Raw genomic sequence first — 23567 nt, forward strand, 5'->3', positions numbered from 1 at the left:
GATCATCAAACAGTTAGCTATACAGATGAACAAATATCGAAGCTCTTAGAATTACCATCACTTCTTAGTGGAGAATCTCCACCAAGTGAGACACCGAAATTAGATAAAATAGAGAGATTAAAACAGCTTAAGAAGAAAAATACACGAACCCAACTACATGCACAGGTATTACTTGAACATCTAAAAAATAATACAATTCCACCAGGTTTACAAGTTAAAAATATTCCAGTGATTTTTACTGGTGACCCTAAATACTTAACACAATTTAGTGGGGTAGGGACCAAATGTTCTCGTGATTGGTTAGCTTTGTCGGTTGAAACAGCTCTAAGGATCAGTGAGTGTGAACTAAAAGAAATTGCCGATTTAGAACAAGAGATTACTGCAGATAACACCATACAAAATGCCCAACAATTGTTGGATGCAGTTAATAAAACTATAGCAGACTTTAAAATCAATACAATCAATCAAAAAACAACCAAACTAGCTCGAGATATAAAGAATTTTGATATTCTTAATACCTACCCTTACTTAAGAGAAGATTTCTATAAAAACAACAATCCCAATAATCTCAACCTTCAATTTCAGACAAGATCACGCAAAAAATTCATCACTTTCTCAGATACCTCTTCTGAATCCGAATCAGAGACACAAGGCGCTTTCTCTGCGGCACAACCTTTTTTAGGCAGAGGCAGCTGCAGAGGGTCGAGAGGGGGTGGCAACTCCAGAGGGCAATTTCAAGATCAAAACTTTTTTCGAACCAGAAGGAGAGCCTACAGACGACAATAATGAGACCAGAAGACCCAATCCCCATCTATAATTTGTCTTCACACCCTCTCACACAAATAGAAAAACACGTGCTAAGTAAAGGATTATCATTTGTTCCCATTGGGAACCAAGACCCTGTTGAAAGCAAAATAGTAATATTGAAATTTCTTCGTAAGGTTAGACTGAGAGCTTTTTTCAGCACAACTCCAACGCAAGATGTTAATGAGGACAGTGGTCTCAGACCGAAATCTAGTTTTCTACCAGAGAGAAATGATTTACCTGAAGAAATTAAAGTATTTGAGAATCTGGTGTTAAAAGAATTAGACTCACTCAACTCTAAAAGAATCTATTTTAATGATAATTGTTCCAGAATAGAAAAAGAAGCCATTAAAGATTTGGCTGAAAATCAAGAAATCATTATAAAACCGGCAGAAAAGGAGGTGGGATTGTTATTTGGGGCAAAGAACAGTACAATCAGGAAGCCATGAGGCAATTGAGTAACCCACTCCATTACCGAGAAATACAAGATGATATACCAAAACAGGTCAGCAGTAAAATTGACACACTTACAATTAAAGCGAAAGAACAAGGATGGATCAGTATAAAAGAATATAACTTTCTAAACCAGTCTGACGAAAGAATCCCTCGTTTTTATATTCTTCCCAAGATCCATAAAAATTCAGAGCATCCACCGGGCAGACCAATAGTATCGGCCTGTGGCTCCATCTTAGAACCTCTTGCCCAATTTGTTGATGTGTTTATAAAACCTGCTGTAACTAAAACACCAGCTTATGTAAGGGACTCCATGGATATCATCAACAAGTTAGAAAATCTAGCATTCGAAGAGAATAGCCAGTTATTGGTTACCTTCGATATTGAGTCACTGTACACTAATATCCCACAAGACGAAGCTATTGAAATCATCAGAAAAACTTTGAATAATAATTCTCAACCTCAGACTCCGCCTACAGAATTCTTAGTGGAGTTAGCCACACTTTGTCTAAAAAACAACTTCTTCAAATATAACGATCAGCTATATCGCCAAGTCAAAGGCGTTGCAATGGGTTGCAGTTTTGCCCCAGAGATCGCTAACTTAGTGATGGACTACTTTGAACATAAATGGGTATATCCACCAACTAATCCTTTTAGAAAGCACATTGATCATTGGTTTCGATATATCGATGATATTCTGATGGTCTGGCGAGGGACGGAAGAAACTTTAAAAGCATTCCATGACTGGCTAAACCACCGTACAGTCGATTTCACATTTACTATGAGTAAAGATAAAGCTAAAATCAATTTCCTCGACTTATGGATATGGAATAAAAACGGTAAACTAGCAGTCAGCCTATATAAAAAACCCACAGATCGTAACACTCTGTTACATTTTTCAAGTGGACATCCACGAACACTCAAACAGAATTTACCTTATGGTCAATTTTTAAGAATTAGAAGGAATTGTACTGAAAAAACTGATTATTTCAACAATGCAGAAGATTTGACTAAGAAACTTATTGATAGAGGATACCCTAAAAAATTGGTTAAAAATGCAGCTAAAAGGGCTTGGTTCACTCCAAAAGAAACACTACTGGTCCCAAAAGAAAAAACAAAAGATGTACCTCTAACATGTGTGATCACTTTTAGCCCTAAGGCAAACAAAATACGATCTGTTATTGAACGTAACTGGAAAATTATCAGCGAGTTAAATATAGATAAACCACTTTTTTCATTTAAGAAGGCACATAGCCTAAAAGACCAATGGGTTAAGGCAGCGCAAAAACAACCTGAAAGAAAGAAAGATCTCAGAACTCTGTTACAACTGCCAGCAATCCAAGGGCACCATAGATGTGGTAAATGTTTGGCATGCAAATACACACAAGATACCAAAGAGGTTAAAATAAATGGAAGAGTAAATGTTCAAAATGAGTTTACTAACTGTAACACTAAAAATGTGATCTATTGTATTATGTGCCCATGTGGAAAAACGTACATTGGACAGACTTCACAACCAATAAAAACTAGGATTCTTCAACACCGTTCTAGCATCAAATGTGGAGTTAAAGGAGCACCATTAGTCGAGCACTATATGGACTGGATGCACACAGAAGAAGATATCTGGTGGACAGTACTATTGGCAATACAACCCAAATTGGATGGATCTACAATGACAAAGAAATTACTAAAAATGGAAGCAAGATTCATTGAGAGGTTCCACACAGCTAAAACCGGACTAAATGATGATGATGAAATGTGGGCTTCAATTAAGTGAGACCTCCAATTTAGTTCAAATAATTTTCAAAATTTGGCAGTGCTTACAGAACTACAATGTATTGCATTGTATCGGATTGATATGTATATTCATTACTATGTTTGTTTTTATTCAGTCTTGAAGAAAAAGTTTATATATATGTGTTATGGGCTACATTCTTTAACTGACAACACCCGTTAAAATAGTCCAGAATTGTAAGATAATTCTTTTTAAAGAACTCCCTAGGTAGGAAGTATTAAAAAATGAGGTACTTTTAAGATGGCCGATACAATTGTTCTAAGAGGATATTCTGTTTGAATACATAGGACTCTATGACAATAGATAAGTTTTGCAAAAAGCAAGTTTCCCCTGCTGCAACTGATGTATACCATCTCTAATTAACTCAGGTGTCAATATTCAGTAATGGTATTGAGGACGATATTCGTTCTTCAATTGTAGTAGAACTCGCGTTCGCACAAAATAACCGAAGGATGGTTGTTTTATCCTGTTCCAAGATGGCCACTTCGCTATTAGAGTAGGCCGCTACAACTAATTGATTCATTTCCCGATGTCCGTTGCTATGTATAGCGTCAGCACGCTGTAGTGAACGTGACGTTGCTTAGCAACTACCCATATACGGAAGACGTGTTCCGAGGCAGCCGTGCCGAAAAAGAAAGTGCTACCAGGACACGCCGTACCCGGTAAGACGGACGCTACATTTTGTGTGCTTTGTAGTCACAAGGTTTAGCTGCTGGTTTGGTCATTAAGTTAAGTCAGTTGTCACTTTGTTCTCTAAACAAGGACCTCTTTGCTTATGAGGTTTCCGTTTATTCCCCTGGCAGGTGGTCAGTATGAGCCTCGCTGGTTAACTTTGTTTTAAATAAGCAATATCAGCTTGGCGCAACGTTTGAGGAAGAGAGACAATAAAAGTGATTGGTTGTCCTTCGTGTGTTCTTCTACAAGTAAGATAAAATCATGAGGTTCACGTAATTAAAATAGAGCACACCTTGTGGAAGGTTTATTCAGATAAGTTTCAATACAGTTAAAACATGGTCGTCCAGTCAGATTTAAAAAAAAAACACTTGATGATTGATTGCAAAGTTGGAAATACTCCCATATTAAGCTAATACTGTTTACAAAAGAAAGATAGATTGATTATCAAACAGTCTGTTGGCATGTTATCTACACCTTTTCATTTATTTATTTACTATATGTATGATATTGTATATATATCTGAAAGCACTTTTTGTTTGTTTGATTGTTTTTAGAACTATGATTGCCCTTCTTCAGTCCTGATGAGGCCCTAAATCAGTACGCCGAAACGCGTTGACTTCATTTTATTGCAAGTGCATCGGGCTTGTCAAATAACGGACTATATTGTAAAGACTTAAAAATGCACTATATCACGCTTGTGTGAAAGAAATACACAATACGTTGATATTAAAGTGCATGAAAAGCCCATTGCCTTAGTTGATAGAAGTGGATCACAAGCGAAGTTATGCAATAGTGACCACTATTCAAATATGCAGGGTATCAATTTGGGTTGGTTTTTCTTCACTGTGGGTTATTTGTGATTATTGTGAGTAATGTTCTATCCATTCATGTAATATGTATTAAGTTTTGTATTAGACAATCATAGATCCTTTTTTACTATAAAATCTTTTTGAAATAAATAAGTGAAATAAATAAATTGAGGAGTAACAGAATTAATGACTGCTCGTACAACTTAGGTTTAAATTTGTCCCTACCTGCCATCTTCTTTTTTCTGATAAAAAGGAAGTACTGGCATAACCTGTTGCACAAAACAGACCTCTCGGCAGCTATACAAGTGGATAGTTTCTTCCTTGTAATTTTTAACTTTTGAGATGCTTTTGTTTTTTTAATTTCAACTGTTTTCTGTTTGATCAGTTTCTCGAACATAAAATTGTGTTTTAAAAAACAATGTCAGGTAGTTTCCTCTATTGTGCTTCTTTATTAAAGTTCCTTAACTATTTCAAAACAAGATAACAGAGATGTAAGCATGCCATAATCTTTAGAGAACTTAACAGATATTTTTCTCATTTAGTATATACAGTACACTACATAAAGTAAACATGATATGGTCCTGTATCATAAAGAAAACATATTTCACTAGGCTGGGCTGCCCAACATTTTGTAATAGCCTTGGCTTTGTTTATTTGTATTTTTAAAACAATAGGGGACAGGCATCCCTATTTATTCTGAATAATCCTGATTCAATGCTGAACTCGTGCCCAGATGGAATTGTCCGCTTATATTTAAAACAAATAATTGCATGCCGTAATAAGCTAAAACATGGACATATTTCTTTAGTGGATAACTGAAAGACCGTACAGTCTTGATACAATGACCACTGGTATCATTAGAATTATATATCACAGCTCTTTTTGCATTACGAACTCAGTAATACACGTTATGTACTTAATTACTTTTTACATATCAGCCAACCCATGTTTCGTCCTCTGGACTTCCCCAAGACTGAAATTATACACATTATTCAAATATTGTTACAATCCCTTGTAATAATGACATTTAACAAAAAGGTGCCACTTATGTCCTAAAACAGACTGAGCTTCCATCATCAGCAGAAAGTGTCAAGTTTGATAAACTACAGATGTCATGTGCGTCAGTGGTAAATAATACACAGTAAAGTGCAAAAACTAGTTATGTATGTTGTCATTTGTACACACGAAGTATATTCACTAATGTCTCTGGGGCCCTGTTGTGTGTTAGGGGGAAAAATTCAAATAGTAATTTGATAAATACAGTACCTCTAATTGCAGCAATGAAGTTATGTTTCTATATTCAGGCTTGGTATGATCTGAAATAGAAAACGTCATGTGTCTATAGGGGGCTGTGATAGTTATGGTCACTATATAAAAATGTTTGAAGATAAGTATTGCTGTTTCACCATGTAGACATATTATCAACTACTAAGAATAGAAAACTTACTTTAGCCTCATTCTCTTCAAATCACAACTTCACCTTCATATGAACATGTGATCGTGAAGGGTGAAGACTAGGCTTGGCGGTTGAGATGGAGCATAACTACAATCAAGATGGCTACCACTGTCTAAGGCTCGAGCAATGTCCGCCAATCATCTACCCCAAACCCGTGCTATGGGTGATGGTCTCTGCCTATGATAGTGTTCGAGGGTGGATTATAAGTAATGCAGGTAGGTACTTACGCTTAGTAACAGGTCACCACCCCACACTAGGTCCAGTCAAGGTCCAAATACATTAGCCCCTGGCTCAACCCTTGGTAGCTGGCTGCGAGCAGGATGACTCAACTTAGGAGACAGGTATGTAAAAAAATTAAATACACCAGTACATTAAATAAGACACAACAAACAATAAAAATCACACACCAATTTATAAAAACAGGACATATATTTATCTTTAAAATTACACCAAAATGACAAAAATCCAATATAGGGAACCGGAGATATGAATTTTTAAAGATTACATAAGAAAATGTGCTTTCTAGGGCTTAAAACCCAATAGCGCCAACCAGGGACATCTGGTCGCACTAGACCGGGACCAAGTCCCAATTTGAGGCTGACTGCTATGGAGCCATGCTCAGATACACTGAGCTGGAGGACTCGATTAATTTTACCTTTGAACGTAGAAATTATTCTGGAGGATTTTCTCTCAACGTCAGGCAGTCCTCTCCAGCAAGCCGATTTCGATGCATCGATGTCAGATTGATTTTCCACGAGGCCCCAGTCAAATCCTGATAGTCTGGAACTCCGGAGCTTTCAGCAGCACGAACCTGAGATTCAGGCCAGGTCGCGATTGAAAGTAGTGGGCTTGGCTTTCGACGTCCAGTCGGTCCACTTATAGAGCTTTTTTCAAAAGTTGCTCCAAAATTCTCCAGACTTCTGGAACTTCTTCCTGACGTCTGCCTTGAGAGTTCAAAGTGTCCAAAACACAAATCCAAGGGTCTAGAGGCTCTGAGATGGGCCTTGGAAGTTTGGACTACACTTCCTACAATGCACCAGGGCAAATCCTTAAAAGTTCACTGGACACACTCCAGGCTGAGGACTTTTTGTGGGAGATGTGCAGGGAAGCTCTGTTAACCTGTTGCTTTCAGGGAGTCCACTCCTTAATCTTTTCGCAAGCAAGGCAAAGTCCTCAGGGCTGTAATTCCCAGTGTTCATCAGGAGCAGTCCTTCAGAGACCAGTCCCTTGGGGTGCAGACCAGGCTTACAGCAGGGCAGTTCTTATTCTCCTGTTAATTTCAGGCAGCAGATCTGAGTCCTGTGCAGCTCTTACATATTTATTCAATGGTCTGCAGGGAAACGCAGGGGTGCAAGCCTGCCCAATGAAATGCAGGGTGCCACCCAAAAGTATGACACCTTCCTGCAAAGTGTGGCATATTCTCGTCCCACAAAGCACTGCACTTTAAAAATCCAAGATGGAGGATTCCTCTCCAAAGGAATAATACCTGGCTAAATCAACCTACTGGTGTGGTTCAGTTCAATTAACACTCCAGACCATCTGAAATTTCCTTTTCTTGGCCTTGGCTGTGGGGTACAGGAAGATGGGGTAGGTCTGGCTGGCGTTCCTTTCTGTACTGTTCTCTTTAAAGCCCAGTTTGATTTACACAGCTTCCTTTCTGTCCTGTCCTGGCAGCTGCATAGGTACCCCACCAAATAATCTCTGCTCTATGCAGGCCAGTTATCACCTCATCAAAACAACCTGACTAAGTCTATTAAGGCTAACCAATCAGGAGAGGCTGCTAGACGGTTGAATTTTGGCTCTTATAACTTCTTTTCTGCAATAGTTATGATAAATAATGTCAACTTGTTGGATTTTTCATTACCAATCTTTTGAGTCCTTGAAAGACATTTCTAACTCCTCCTTAGCAATGTTTATACTTAAATATAATATTTCCATGTTAGCCTACGGAGCTAAGTGTCTACAATGGGGAAAATGAAATGTGCAGTTTTTCCTTCACCAGGGCATATAGAAGATCTTTTATAATGTCCTGGCTTATAGTTACATGTCACTCCACCCCTGGGGCACCTAGGGAAGACCTTAAGAGTGACTTGTATGTAAACCAATAAGGTAGATTACCACTTTGGAAGTACCTTTAATTCCAAATTCGCGCTTGCATTCATTTTACTTTTAAAGTCAGTCTGCAAGGCAGGGCTGCCGTTAAAAGTGACAGTAGGCAACACAGCAGTGCACATTCTAATGCAGGAAATCTACTGGGCCTCTAAACCTCCCTGCCCTATTATATACTAGGGCCTTATATGCAGTTTGAATCTCCCTTGCCTTATTATATTAGGGGCTTACAGGGGTCTGTCATTGCCAATTGTTATTACACCTAATTACCATTTACCTGTTTTTTCAGAGCACTGGCACTGGGCATGGTTAGCAGAGCCCAAGGCACAGTCAGAGTTAATTACTACCAGTATCAGTCAGAAACATTGGGGTGAACAGGGCTAAAAGGGTGACTTTCTCACAGGTAGTATCCAAAAGAACAAGGCGATGGAAGAAATACTTGAATTAATTTTAGCCAATGGCAATCGCTCAGGCCACATCCCAATCCATGTTTTTTAGCCCACCATGCCACTTCAGTTTGGACCCAGCCATATGCAAATCAGTCTTGACCCTGCTCCTCATGGGAACGGTCCAGCCCAAACTGCCAGACCAGGTCCTCACTGAACAGGAACACTAGCATCCTAGGACCGGTTTTGCCCTAGTTAGATCTATTCAGCCAGGTATATCTGTGTTCCAGTAGTATGTGTGTGTCTATATCTATATTAGATACATACACTGTTAGAAATAGGGCCTCTAGTTGGGAGAGGTATGCACCCTGTCCAAGTGTGGACCACAATCCTAGTCAGGGTAAGTCACAACACAACCCATATTGTCCTGTGCTCACCCTCTGATAGCTTGGCACAGAGCAGGCAGGCTCAACTTAGAAGGCAATGTGTAAAGTGTTTGTGCAATAACATACAGTAACCCAGTGAAAACACCAAAAAATACACCACACAGGTTTAGAAAAATAGATAATATTTATCTGAATAAAATAAGATCAAAACAACATAAATCCAATATGCACAAGTGGAGATATCAGTTTTTAAAGGTTTATATGAGTCTCAATCCTAAGGAATCAGTGGTTGTATCCAATTGGGTAGGAACCAATGTTACAATGTTTAGGGGAGACAGCACATGCACTTTAGCACTAGTCAGCAGTGGTAAAGTGTGCAGAGTCCTAAAACCAGCAAAAATAGGGTCCGAAAAATGGAGGGAGGCAGGCAAAAATTTGGGGGATGATCACCCTAAAGCTGTCAGGTCTAAAATACACATAGTGTACCAAACCTTTAAGTTGCTCCTTGAAAGGTACCTGAGGGGCCCTTTCATTCACTCACCTTGCACCTGGTCTTCCCTCTTCGGTGTTTAGGTACTAGGCCTGGGCAAACTTTTACTTACACTGGCGTAATCTTACAAACTTTCTGACAGGTCACATTACAGTTGTTGCACAACACGCCTGAGATTGCGCCATTACGCCATGTCACGTAATTGAGATTTAGTATGGGTAAATATCCAATTAAGGGAGCATGAAAATGACTCAGAGGAACTGAATGCAAGCAACTGTTGTCCACGTCAGGTACATATACATTTGCCTAACTTTATGGATCAAATCTCTTTATTGGTATTTAGAATAACATGACAAGTTACATGGCCGTGTGCCTACCACCACTCGGGCCCGCAGCATATCATATCTAAAAAAACCGCAAGCCCCGGCAGAGGCTCCAAGAAGGGGGCTGTATACCCACAATTAAGTTAGACTCTACCTTCTCATCCAGGGACCTCAAACCCCAGAGTCACATCAAAGCTGAACCCCCTCTTAAGATAGAAGACAAGAGATACAAAGGAGACAACAAAATACAACCAATCATAGCAACTACAAACAAAACAACCCCTCACAGCCATATTCAGCAAGATCGCTCCTCACCCCAGCCCCCCGACCCAGGCCACCTCCGCCCCCCTTCCCAGAGGCCCCCCCCAGACTCAGCTAATCATTCCGCAAGAGCCGCAGCACCCGCAGATACACAGGGCACGTGAGTTCATTAAATTCAGCAGGTAGAATCTGAATGAAAGGTTTCCATAGCTCTGCTAAGACATCCGCTCGCTGTTCTGCCACAAGAGTTAGTTTCTCCATGGCCAAACTATACCACAGCTTATACAGCCAAGAAGTATAGTTCGGGACCCCGTCCGTGCCCCACAAACCCAGAATCACCTGATGCGCTGCGTTAAGGGCAATGGCAATCTGCCGGCCCCGCAAGGAACGAAGAGGGAAAGTGAGAGGGTTGGATAGACCCAGAATCGTATATGCCGGGAGCCTAGGAATCTCCGTGGAGAACACTCTGTCAATCTCATCTAGGATAACAGTCCAGTATCTCGTCAACTTCGGGCAGTGCCACAGCAAATGAATAAGCGAACCCGAATTCCCACACCCCCTCCAGCAGAGTCCGGACTTCGTGGAGTCCCATGCATGAATCCGTGCTGGGGTATAGTACCAGGAGGTAGCAATCTTATAAGCCGTTTCCACCCCAGGGACGTGACGCGCCGCATGGTGCACCCTAAAGAAGATGTCCCCCCACTCCTCCTCCGAAAGCTGTCGCCCCAGTTCCTTCTCCCAACGCAATTGCCCCTTCGACCTGGCCGCAGGCGCCACCCCAAGGAGGAGGACGTACAGCTCCAACACCAACCGTTTATTATCCTCCTTCCGGACTAGCCACCTCTCAAATGGCGTAAGCGCTCTAGCGACCAAGGGCTTGATCTGTGGCCGCAGCACCCAATGTCGAACCTGATAATAAGGCAGACTATCAGCTTCTGTTAAGCCAAACATCTCCCGGAGCCGGTCAAAAGGAATAACACCCTCCTCGTCGAAAAGACACCCCACCCGTCTACAGCCTTTCGCGTGCAAGCGCTGGAGACCCTCTGAGCCCAGCCCCGGCGTAAACTCCGGGTTTGCGCATATCGGCGTCATTGGGGAAGGGAAAGTTGTCAAACCGCACCAGACCTCCACCGCGTCCCACACCCCCCAGAGTCGCCCCCGTAATAGGGGAGGAATAAAGACCCACCGCTCTATGCCGACGCCGCAGCCAGGGCTCCTTCCAAACATGAGAACCAGCCACCGCCTGGTCCATAAAGCACCAATGCTTATCAGTCAGCGGCCAACTCCACTCAACTAAAAAACGGAGCTGAGCTGCCTGGTAGTATTATAACAAGCAGGGGACCGCCAATCCCCCCTCCACCTTGGGGCGGAACAACATGGCACGGGAAATCCACGCCGGCCTCCCATCCCAAACAAATTTCATAAGTGCTACCTGAAGCGACACTACAGTATGAGGAGGCGGAGCCACAGGGAGTGTCTGGAATAGATAAAGGACGCGCAGCAGTATCGTCATTTTAATGGCAGCTATTCTGCCAAGCCACGACAACTTAAATTTCCTCCAGGCGTCTAAGTCCTGAAGCACCTCTCTGGTGATAGCCGCATAGTTCAAGCGGCCAGTTCGTGCCACTTTCTTCGCCAAAACAATCCCCAAATAGGGAATCTGCGTCGCCGCCCAACTAAAAGGAAACCGGGAGCGCAACTCCGCCGCATGGGCCGGCAGCACCGAAAGATTCAGGATCTGCGACTTCTGCATATTCACTTTAAACCCTGAAATCGCACCAAATGCATCTAACGCCCCCACAAGTGCTGGGAGTGAAACCATGGGCTCCGAAAGAGTAAGGAGCACATCATCTGCGTACAAGCTAATAAGATGATGGTCCCCCCCAAACTTGATGCCCATAATCTGAGGGTCTGCACGGAGCCGCTGTGCATATTTAGCGCAAACAAAAGTGGGGAAAGAGGACACCCCTGCTGTGTACCGCGACCTATCGGGAAGGGCTAGGAAACCGTACCATTGACCCGCACCGCAGCGCATGGTCGACTATAGACACACCAAACCCACAACATAAACCTCGGCGTGACCGTTGAGTCTTATCAATCAGATGTAGGATCCTCTTAGTGTTGTCCCCACACTGCCAATGCGGTATAAAACCCGCCTGATTAGGGTCAACAAGCCCGGGCATATAAGGATTCAATCGCCGCGACAGTATGCCCGTAAAGAGGTTGGCGTCAATGTTAAGAAGAGAGATAGGCCGATAAGAGGCACAATCCTCTGGGCACTTGCCGGGCTTAGGTATAACTGTGATAATAGCGTCAAGCATGCTAGGGACAAGAGTGCGCATCTCTGTGAAAAAGTTAAATAAACAAGTTAACACAGGGGCCAACTTCAAACAAAAGGTTTTATAAAAGAGCGGGATAAAGCCATCCGGACCAGGTGACTTCCCGGTCTTCAGACATGAGATAGCTGCTATCACCTCTTCCAACCAAATAGGTTCATCGAGAGAGGCTGCATCCTGCTCCTGAAGCGTCACTACGGCACAGTCAGAAAAGTAAGGGGAAGGGTCTCCTACAATCGCTCCATCTGCCGCATAGAGATCCCAATAGAAATCAGCAAAAGCCTCTGCAGTCTGATCTTTTGTGTAAACCTCTCCCCGCAAAGACGAACGCACCATCTTTACTGCTGAGGCATGTCTCTGGGCCCTCATCCTCTGGGCCAGTAGCCTCCTGCTTCTATCGCCCCCAACATAATACTTATGCTTGAGGCGCGCTAATGCATATTCCGCCCTACCCCAGTCCAACCTCTTCAACTGTAGCCTCATCCGCTCCAGCTCCCGCCAAATACGAGGGGCTCCCGTCGCCTTATGGGAACGCTCCAGAGCAGCCACACGTCTCTCCAGGTCCTCTCTCTAAGCCCTTCTAGCCTTGTTCTCTTTCAATGCAAGAGAGATCACCTCCCCCGCACGACTGCCTTAAGCGCCTCCCAAAGCATTCCTATGCTAGTCTGTCCGTCGTCATTCTGTTCAAGGTAATGTTTAATTGAACTGCGCAGGGAGGCCACCACCTCCCCAGACTGCAATAGCGTATCCCGGAAGCGCCACCCCAAACCCCGCACAGAATCGGCCGCTGCGCAAACTGTCACCATGATTGGAGCGTGATCTGCCAGAGCGCGAGGTTCAATCTCCGTCCCCTGCACACACGCGCAAAACACTGAGGAGGCCAGAAAGTAATCAATGCGCGCATATGTTCTGGACGCGCCGAATAGAATGAATAGTCGCGCTGACCTGGGTGGGCCGCCAGCCAAATATCCTCCAAATCGCAGTCAGCAAGCCACTTAAGCCCCGCCGAGGATAGAGCCCCCGTCTGCCCATACCGCTGCCTGGACCTATCCATATCATTATCCAGAACAATATTAAAGTCTCTGCCAACTAGCAAGGCCCTGTCGGAGACCGCAAACGCCGAGGAGAGTGTCTGCTCTATGAAGCTTTCCTGCTGTGCGTTAGGGGCATAAATATTAGCTAATGTAAAGTGGAAGGCACCTATGTGGAGCTTCAGAGCCAGAAACCTACCCCGAACCTCGTGAACCTGCGCTAATACCTCCCCCCGAAAGGACCTTGAAAATAGGATTGCAACGCCACCCTGCTTCGTGGACGTAGAGGACCAGAACTGCCGCGGAAACCATCTAGAGCGCATACGATGCATGTCCGCGGCTAGCAAATGCGTTTCCTGCAACAGGCATATCTGACTCCCAGAACGCTCCAAAAAGGACAGAATTGCTAGCCTCTTCGAAGGGTTATTGAGGCCACGTACATTAAGACTCAAACATTTAACAAGGGGACCCATGAGAAGTTAACAACACAGCCATTGCCAGAATCTCACCATGCGGCCCAGCGCAGGGCAGCACGGAGCAAAGCGATCAAAGCATCCCGCCCTTCCTCCCAAAATCACATCAGTAACCTGTAGAGGGGTACAATACAACCAAACAGAAAGGCACAACATGTGCGACTCAACCAATATGCAAGTCCTCCGTGAAGCATCCACAGTGAGGAAGGTCAACATGTGATCGGGGACACACCATCGAGCACATGCCGAACCCCCAGGGCCCCACCACCCGAACCCCGCTGCAGATCACTCAATATCAACTCTACCAGACGGGCCACCCGCCCCACCCCGCACCAGTGCAGTTCATCCGGGCCTACAAGCCAGCACCAGCAGCTACACTGTTCAAGACTGCTTGCCTCTCCCGTGCTCGTTCTCTGGATGAGGGCTGTGATGACCTCCGTCTCTTCTCTTTTCGACACCATCCAGGTCGACCACCAACAGGGTCCCCTCCCGGGGACCCCTCCCTCCTCTCCGCCTCATCCATCCCCAGCAACCGCCGGGCCTCCTGGAGTGATCTCACCTGTCGCAACTGATCTCCCCATCGGAACACCAGGCGGAAGGGGTGGCCCCAAGTATAGGACGTGGAGGTCTCCCGGAGATGATCCGTAATAGGCTTAAACTCTCTGCGCCTCTGCAGTGTCAACACAGATAGATCTTGATAGAGCTGCAAGGAGTGCCCCCTAAACTGAATCTGCAGCATGTTCCGCGCCTTCTGAAGTATTGCTTCCTTCACCTGAAAATTATGGACGCAAGCCAAAATGTCAGGCGGGCGCTTTCCAGCATTCCCCCCCCCCCCGTCTGACTCTATGGACCCGATCCAGAATGATCTCTGACGAGCTGTCCGTCGACAAGAGGGAGGTAAACAAGGCCGTAACAAACTCTCGGATATTGTCTCCCTCAGCTCCCCGCAGAGCCCCTCTGATGCGGATATTGTGACGCCGGGAGTGGTTTTCTAAATCTTCAGCCATTAGTTGCAACTGCTCCTGCTGTTCACGCAGACGGAGTACCTCCTGCTGCAGCTGCTCAACCTCTTCCCCTCTGGAGATCTCACTGTCCTCAATGGTCGACACCCTTTCCCCCAGAGAAGTAAGGTCAGATCTCAGATCCCGGACTTCCTGAGAAATATCCTTACGCAGTTCCTGCAGGTCGACCCACAGCGAGTCAAACAAAGAAGTAAGGAAACTCTTTGTAACTGGGGCCTCACCCTCCACCTCCGTGTCGCCTGCCTGAGCAGCTCCCTGCGTCAAAGCCTCGGCCTCCGCTTGACGGTTCTGCACAGGGTGCAATTTGGTTAGCATCTTGTGGACGGACTGATCCCTCTTGGCTTTGGCGGACGCCATCTCCACCTCCTCCTCTGCTCAAGGGTGCTAAATGTACACTCCAACACCGTCCTTCACCGCCAGTAGCCGCCTCGCCGCGGGCCGCCACGTCCCGCCGAGTCCCCAACGCCGTCAGCCACACCACCAGGCCTTCCGGGGCCCTCCGAACCACTGCCTCAATTTCAGGGGGCCCACGCCGCTCTACCACTTGAACAGTCTCCTCCTGCCCTCCAAGTCCTGCTGCCACCGCCGTGCTCTCCAGTAGTCACTTCCAGGCCCTCAAAAAGCCCTAGGACCGGCTATGGCCAGCCCACCTGCACCTCACTCAACACAGGCCGCAGTGACCACACCGTGCTCCATCCAAGCACGCTGCTCCCAAAACTGCGCGGCGTCACCCCGTGGGCCGAGTGGTCCCGCCGATCTCCTGTGGGGCAGGCGCCGCCCTCCGCCCGGCCCCCCGCTCACCGAAATGCAAGGAGGCCAAGCCGTCTCCGCAGCGCCCACCTCTTCTGCCGCCTCCCGGGTGGCGCAGTCCTCACGCGCGTCCACCGCGGGCCGCAGGGCCCAGGCCGCACGTCTCCTCCACGCCGCCCGGCTACGCAACCCCCGCGGCGCCCGCTCTCCACCTCAGTCTCGGCCCCTAGCCCGGGGCTCTTCTTTGCCCGCAGCGGGCCGAGGCCCGGCCGGCCCCACCACTGGTCACCAAACCAGGCCCGACCAGGCTGCAGCCTCCAGCCTCGTGTGGCCCCCCCGGCTCTGCCGCCTCTCGGTCTTGCCCATCTGGGGGCACCCCCAGACTCAGGGCGCCCCCCAGAACCTCCAGACGTTGCTCCCCTTCGCCAGCACACGGGCCAGCCCACCGCAGAGGGTCGGGGGCCCCGCCTCTGTGCTTAGCCTGGGTCCGGGCAGCGGAGCCCCGGAGAGACGCGTCCGCTCACTACGCCATCTTAACCACGCCCTTGCATAACTTTAAGAGCAGTGCCACAAAAACATTATGTAAATTTCAATTGGGCATATTAGGTATCCCACTGATGCACTTCATGTCCCTTTTCAATTGGATTAGTCTCAAAGAGATTAGTAAGCTTCACTCCTAGTGCACAGCAGTAACTACACAGCAAGTGTCAAACATTCTAAGAACAGGTACAACAGAGGCAACAGAAGTGTAAGCCTCCCTATGTTGAACAGGTTCAACATAGGCAGAAGCAGGGGTGTAGCTACCAATGGTGTATCAGATACATGAGACATTAGGCGCTATTCAAAATTTGTCTCAAATACTTGTGTTCGTCTTCAATAATTAATTTCACTTGGTGCTGCACATGTCTACATGATCCCTTGCAAATCAGCAGAAAAGTGGTTTAATATGAGGCACCTGCTGAAGTCATCTATGTAATCTATAGGCCCTAGGTTCGTACTGCTGCGAATGGAGGCACCACAGAGCTCCTGTGACTAGGAGGTCTTTTCCCAATAGGACTCCATGAACCTAAAGCCTTCAACACATTCTGCATGTCTGGGAACAGTGCCCAAAAGGTTTCAGTCACAGACCTGTTAGCTCTCTGAAATGAACTTTGGTGGGATTGTACTGCTGAATATCAACCCCCAGAATATTGTGGTACAAGAATATTGAGGACAGGGTATCAAGGAACTAAGGCCCTCATTACAACCCTGGCAGTCGGTGTTAAAGCGGCGGTAATACCGCATACAGGCCGGCGGAAAAAAAAAATGGAATCACGACCATGGCTGAAACCACCAACACAGACAGCCACTTTAACACTCCGACTGTCACAGCGGTAGAAACGAATACCGCGGCGGTAACCGCCAACAGACAGGCGTAACACAATGTACCGACCACTGTATTACAAGGCACCGATCCGCCAGCTTTTCCGGGGCGGTACCAATGCCAGCAAAAGCACGGCGGAAACAGTACTTGGAACGGAAACCACTCACCTCTCGACACCCAACGAGGAACCAGGACGCCATGGAGCCAGAACTACAGGTGTTACCGATGTTGGTTTACCTCCTCTTCTACCAGGAACATCAAAGGCGGCGGCGGCGGCGACCACGGTGAGTACTGCACCTAGCACACAGGGGAGGAGGGGAGGAAAAAGAGAGTGACACACACACGCAACACGCAACACCCCCACCCCCACCCTCACCCCCAACACCATACACACAAATACATGAAGCCATTACATATACACCCTGTAACCCTCTGGAAGAACACAAGGACCAAATGAAATGATTGTAACAAGTGTAATCATCGAAAATCCAGATAGGGCAACAGGTCTGTAAAAGATCAATATATACAAATATGTAAAGCAACTACACAAGTCCGGATAGCGTTCCATTCATTGTCCGTGGACCAGTGGTCCCAAAATGCATGGGCGAAGCCCACACATGATACCTGCCTCAAAACCGAGAGAACACTGCAGGGGCATCAGGTCGAAAAAAATCAGGCACCTCAGGGGGGATGGGAGGGAGGGCACCTCAGCCGGCTGATGGGACGATGCCACAGCTCCACGAGGGGGCTCCATGCCCACTGCTTGCTCCTGGGGAGTCCAATGCCACAGTCTCACAAGTCTCTCAAGTGGGTGTGGTTTGCCCACTGATTGGTCCTGGAGAGTGCAAAGCCACAGTCTCACAAGTCTCTCAAGTGGGTGGTTTGCCCACTGATTGGTCCTGGGGAGTGCAAAGCCACAGTCTCACAAGTCTCTCAAGTGGGTGGTTTGCCCACTGATTGGTCCTGGGGAGTGCAAGGCCACAGTCTCTCTAGTGGATGGTTGTCTCCACTGGTTCTGGAGGGGGCTTTATGGCCAGAGTGCTTCATCCTGCCAAGGACTGGGGTAGTGGATGCAGTTCTCCACTGGTTCTGGTGGGGGCTTTGTGCCCAGAGTGCTTCATCCTGCCAAGGACTGGGGTAGTGGATGCAGTTCTCCATGGGTACTGGAGGGGGCTTTGAGCCCAGAGTGCTTCATCCTGCCAAGGACTGGGTGAGTGGATGCTGTTATCCACTGGTTCTAGAGGGGGCTAGGTGCCCAGAGTGCTTCATCCTGCCAAGGACTGGGGTAGTGGATGCTGTTCTCCACAGGTTCTGGAGGGGGCTTGGTGCCCAGAGTGCTGCACATGGTGTGTGGCAGCTCCCATTCCCTCACCTGGGTGTGAGAGCAATGAGATTTTCTGGGAACAGGTAGCATGATACTCCATGGAGGCAGAGACACACTCCACCCTGCAGCGACTTTGCCTGCCAACTGCTGGTACTGCCAGTGCTGGTTGTGGTGCCTCATGTAGTCCGTGCAGGGTCCAGAACATCTCCTGTAGCCTCGGATGTCTGCCCACTGGGGATGATGTTCATGTGGGCTGTTGTGGCACTTTCAGAGCACGTCGCGGGGTAGGTGGCGGTGGTTGCGGCGATGTCTGCGGCGGAGATGCTGCCGGTGGTGCATGTGTCAGCACCTGTGGAGGGAGACAGCAGGATGTCTCCTGCAGCCTCGGACGGCTGCCCACTGGGGATGATGCTGGGGACTGTAGCAGAGGCAGCAGACGTGCAGGTGGCGGTGCAGGTGGCGGTGGTTGCGGCGGTGGTTGCGGCGGTGGCGGCGGTGGCCGCCACTGTACAGGTTGCTTTTCTGTCTTGCAGAAGGGGTGACACCAGTCCCTCACCCGGAGGCTCCGTGCCCTAAACTGACTTCCCTTTAGCCTTGTGTCCCTTCCCCAGCTTGGAAGTTGCTGCTGGGTGCCCAGTTACAGCCAGACCTGATGTCAGCTATCAGCCATCCCGCAGGAATCCCCCCTCTAGTGCAGGTCCTGTCAGTGCCCCATTTCCTGGCCAGTGGTTCCTTTCAAACAACAGTGGCCATGGCATCAGGGATGTCACAGCCAATGTTCTCTAACGTGTTGTCCAGAGTGGTGTCTGCCCTGCTGAAACACATGCGCAGCTACATCGTTTTCCCTCAGGTGGATGATTTGCCCACGGTGAAAGGTGACTTTTATGCCCTGGGACATATCCCCAACATCATTGGTGCCATTGATGGTACACATGTGCCATTTGCCCCCCCCCAAAGCAGGAATGAACAGATGTACAGAAACTGCAAAAGCTACCATTCCATGAATGTGCAGATGGTGTGTTTTGTTGATCACTACATCTCCCATGTGAATGCCAAGTATCCTGGCTCTGTGCATGACGCTTACATTTTGAGGAATAGCAGCATACCTTATGTGATGGGGCAACTCCAGAGGCACTGTGTGTAGCTAATAGGTGAGCCCAAGGTCCCAACACAGTTTATATAGGTGTCTGGGTATGGGAGAGTCTCTAAGGGTTGGTGTGTGTCTAACAGTTGTCCCTCGATATTTGTAGGTGACTCTGGTTACCCCATCCTGTCATGGCTACTGACCCCAGTAAGGAATCCCAGGACAAGGGCAGAGGAACGCTACAATGAGGCACATGGGCGAACTAGGCGGATAATAGAGCGGACTTTCGGCCTCCTGAAGGCCAGGTTCCGGTGCCTCCATCTGACGGGTGGCTCCCTATACTACTCACCGAAGAAGGTGTGCCAGATCATCGTGGCATGCTGTATGTTGCACAACCTGGCTTTGCGACGCCATGTGCCTTTTCTGCAGGAGGATGGGCCTGATGTTGGTCTTGTGGCAGCTGTGGAGCCTGTGCACAGTGAAGAAGAGGAGGCAGAAGAAGAAGATATAGACAACCGAAACAACATCATCATGCAATACTTCCAGTGAGACACAGGTAAGGGACTGGCACTGCTCCTCTCACATCATACTACTGTAGGACATTGCATGATTCTGCAATTTTACCTCTGTGTATGGACCCTGACAGTTCACTTTGCCTTTCCATTTCACAGATCTGGGTACCACTTTCTGCCTTCTGCTATGTTTACTGCTGCCTAACAACTGTATAACATTGGTATGTGAAAATGAACATTGACATTGCTATTTTTCTGAGAGGTTGCAATAACACATTTGTGAAAGTACAGACTGACTCCAGATTGATTTGTGATTCAAAGGTGTTTATTTCTGTGCTAATAAGTGCAGGGGGCTGTGCAATGGGCTGGGGGGATGGTGGAGGAATGTCCATGGTGGAGTCCAGTCTATTGGTATCACAGGTGCATTGTCCAAGGGGGCATAGGAAGTGGAGTAATGGCAGTTCAAGGTTGTCAGGGTGACATAGTGGGACAGAAGGCTGACAATCAGGAGAGTCTTATTTCCTGGTGGGGGTCTTGGCAATGTTCTCTGTCTTGTTCCTGGATCTCAGGGACAGTTTGCAGGCTGGTTCTCCTTCTGCAGGGGGTGGGGTGCTGGTGGCCTGTTGGTCCTGTGGCGGGACCTCCTGTCCACTAGCACGGGCGGAGGTGGAGGGCTGTTCATCGTGCAGGCTAGTGTCAGGGGCCCGTTGGTGTGCCACTGTGTCCCTCATGGTGTTGGCCATGTCTGCCAGCAGCCCTGCAATGGTGACCAGGGTGTTGTTAATGGACTTCAAGTCCTCTCTGATCTCCAGGTACTGTTCCTCCTGCAGCTGCTGGGTCTCCTGAAACTTGGCCAGTACCGTGCCCATGGTCTCCTGTGAATGGTGGTATGCTCCCATGATGTTGGAGAGTGCCTCGTGGAGAGTGGGTTCCCTGGGCCTGTCCTCACTCCTGTCGCACAGCAGTCCTCCCAGCTTCCCTGTTATCCTGTGCCTCTGTCACCTGAACCGTGTTCCCACTGCTACTGACCCCAGGTCCCTGATTGTCTTAGGTTGGTGGATATGCCTGGGGTCCCTGTAGTGGTGGACACACTGCCGATTGATGTGTCCTGGGGACAGAGGGATGGGCCCGCTGGGTGGGTGCTGTGGTGGTGTTTCCTGAGGGGGGAGGTTCAGTGGTGGTTTGTGACAGTGGCAGGGGAACCGACTGTCCAGAGGTCCCTGATGGGCCGGGCTGGTCATCTTGATCCAGGCGTGCAGAGCTGCTGTCGCCACTGAGGGCCTCTTCTGTGGGGGGACTGGATATGTATGGCACCTCCTGTCCGGTGATGTTGGGTAGGGGGTAGGGGTCCTGTTGGGATGTAAATGCATAGTAATTGTATCTGTGTGTGCCATCTTGTGCAATTGGTGAGTTACCCTCTACTCCTGTGCTTTGCTTATTGTCTTTGCCCTTGTGTGATTGGTGATTTTGGGGCCTGGGTGAGTATCTGTTCTGGACATGCTTTGGTGATGGGTGTCCATGCATTGGTGTTACATGCAGGCTTTGGTTTTGGGATGTGTGGATTGTGATAGTGGGGTATCTGTGGGGTGTTGGGGTGATGGGTGTGAGGGTTGGGATAGGAGTTTGTGATAGCATGCAGGTAGGGTGGGGGTGATATAGTAGTAAGGATATGACTTACCAGAGTCCAGTTCTCCTGCTACTCCTGCGAGGCCCTCAGGATGCATGATTGCCAAGACTTGCTCCTCCCATGTTGTTAGTTGTGGGGGAGAGGTGGGGGTCCACTGCCAGTCCTCTGTACTGCTACCTGGTGTCTGGATACCACGGAACGCACCTTCCCCCGTAGGTTGTTCCACCTCTTCCTGATGTCATCCCGTGTTCTTGGATGCTGTCCCACTGCGTTGACCCTGTCGACAATTCTCCGCCATAGCTCCATCGTCCTTGCAATGGAGGTCTGCTGCACCTGTGATCCGAATAGCTGTGGCTCTACTCGGATGATTTCCTCCACCATGACCCTGAGCTCCTCCTCAGAAAATCTGGGGTGTCTTTGAGGTGCCATAATGTGGTGTGGGTGATGTGTGAGGTGATGTTTGTTGTGCTGTGTGATGTGTTGTGTTGGTGTGTGTTCTTTGAGGTGAGTGGATGTTGTATAAGTGATGGTGTTGTGTGTCTGTGGGTGCTGGTGTTGTGTTTGCCGTTCTCTCTCTCTCTGCTTCTTCCAAAAAATTTGTTGTAAGGGGTTGTCGGTAATGTGGGTTGGTGTTTTATAGTGGTGTGAGTATGTGGGTGTGGTGTGTGTATGTGTATCAGGTGTGTGTATTTTGAGTTGGCCAATGTGGTTGTGTTTTGTAAATGTGTGTGTATTTTGAGCGTGGCGGTGTGTACCGCCAATGGATTGCCGCGGTTGAATGACCGCCACGTTGATTCGTAGGTCGTGATAGTGTGGGCGTAGTTCTGTTGGCGTGACAGTGTAGGTTTTGCTATTGACAGTTTATCACTGACCTTTGGTGTGGCGGACTTGTGTGGGTGTCTGTATTGTGGCGGATTACGAGATGTGGGTTGTAATACCAGTAGCGGATTTCCGCTGCGGCGGTGGTATCTTGACGGCCGTCAGCACAGCGGTAAGTGGGATTTATCGCCAGGTTTGTAATGAGGGCCTAAATATCGAAAGGTTAGTGCATATATGGAAATATGGATTTACTGTTCCTAACTCCATATCTACATACCTTGAAGACATATGTATAGGTAAACATATGTGGAGTTAGTCATAGAAAATTTAGACTTACTTATGTCAGTTGTTTTATATAGTGTCCTCAATATTGTGTCTCATCAGTATTCTTGGGTTGATAGTGTCTAGCGATTTGAACAAAATGCTAAATAAATAGATTAGTAAAATACATAAACAGAAAATATACACATGAATAAACTCTAACATAAAAACAAAGATTACCCTGGCCTATCCCGGGCTGACACTGACCCCTCCATCCTTCCTGTTTAAGGATCATTTGTACACCTTCATTCAACTTGACAACTGGCAACCTGCTTGACCTTATTTCAAAGCATAGGCTATATGGGTCCAAGGTGTGCGCACCAGCGTCAACAAGGACTGTCATTTAGCAGAGGTAGGCAACACCGCTTTTATCTGTGGCCTATAGTATGCCCACTCCTCCCAAAATAATTTCCACTGATGCCACTGCTCCTGAGGCCATGCCTAAATTATGGCTCCTGCTACCTGTTGGCTGTAAGCAATGGAGCAACTCCTTCCTTGGTGCAAACACAGAAGGCCTGATCCTGGGGCTAGCTTTAAACATATCTGAGGTCAGCATTGCCCTGCAGACTTAGACCTCTTGAAGAATGGCAAGACACCTAGAAGGAGTGACTAAATCCTTGAAGATAGTGCACATGGTCACAGGAGTGGTTGAACACAGCCGCTCATATGCTATTCTGGTTGAGAAACTCTCTGGCAGCTACTTTGTGTTATTTGTCAGATTTTTGCAAAATCATGGTGGGTCAAGAGTTCTTCTGCAGCTTGCATGCTCCTCCTTGCGTCTAGACCCTTGCACGTGCTGCTGTGATCTGAGACAATGAAAAGCATCTACAAAAAATGGAAGACTGAACGGACTCACCACAGCTCCACTGTCACCAGAAAAACCACTAGTGTCTTACACAGGAGACCAAACAGAAGTTTGTAAGGGTGCTGATCCCTCCATAGAAATGATCCTCAAAGC

At 47.4% G+C, this 23567-nt stretch overlaps 1 protein-coding gene across 1 annotated transcript in view; it reads right to left on the reverse strand.

Annotated features, from left to right (window-relative positions):
• Positions 1-23567, reverse strand: part of DDX11 (DEAD/H-box helicase 11) — a 593235-nt gene that overhangs the window by 527971 nt on the left and 41697 nt on the right. Inside the window, exon 3 of the mRNA XM_069228147.1 lies at positions 5803-5852. The gene's annotated coding sequence lies outside the window, so the exon portion shown is untranslated. The remainder of the gene's footprint in view (positions 1-5802; positions 5853-23567) is intronic.

The sequence above is a fragment of the Pleurodeles waltl genome, chromosome 4_1 (genome assembly GCF_031143425.1).
Source record: "Pleurodeles waltl isolate 20211129_DDA chromosome 4_1, aPleWal1.hap1.20221129, whole genome shotgun sequence".
In the NCBI taxonomy this organism is placed as follows: Eukaryota; Metazoa; Chordata; class Amphibia; order Caudata; family Salamandridae; genus Pleurodeles; species Pleurodeles waltl.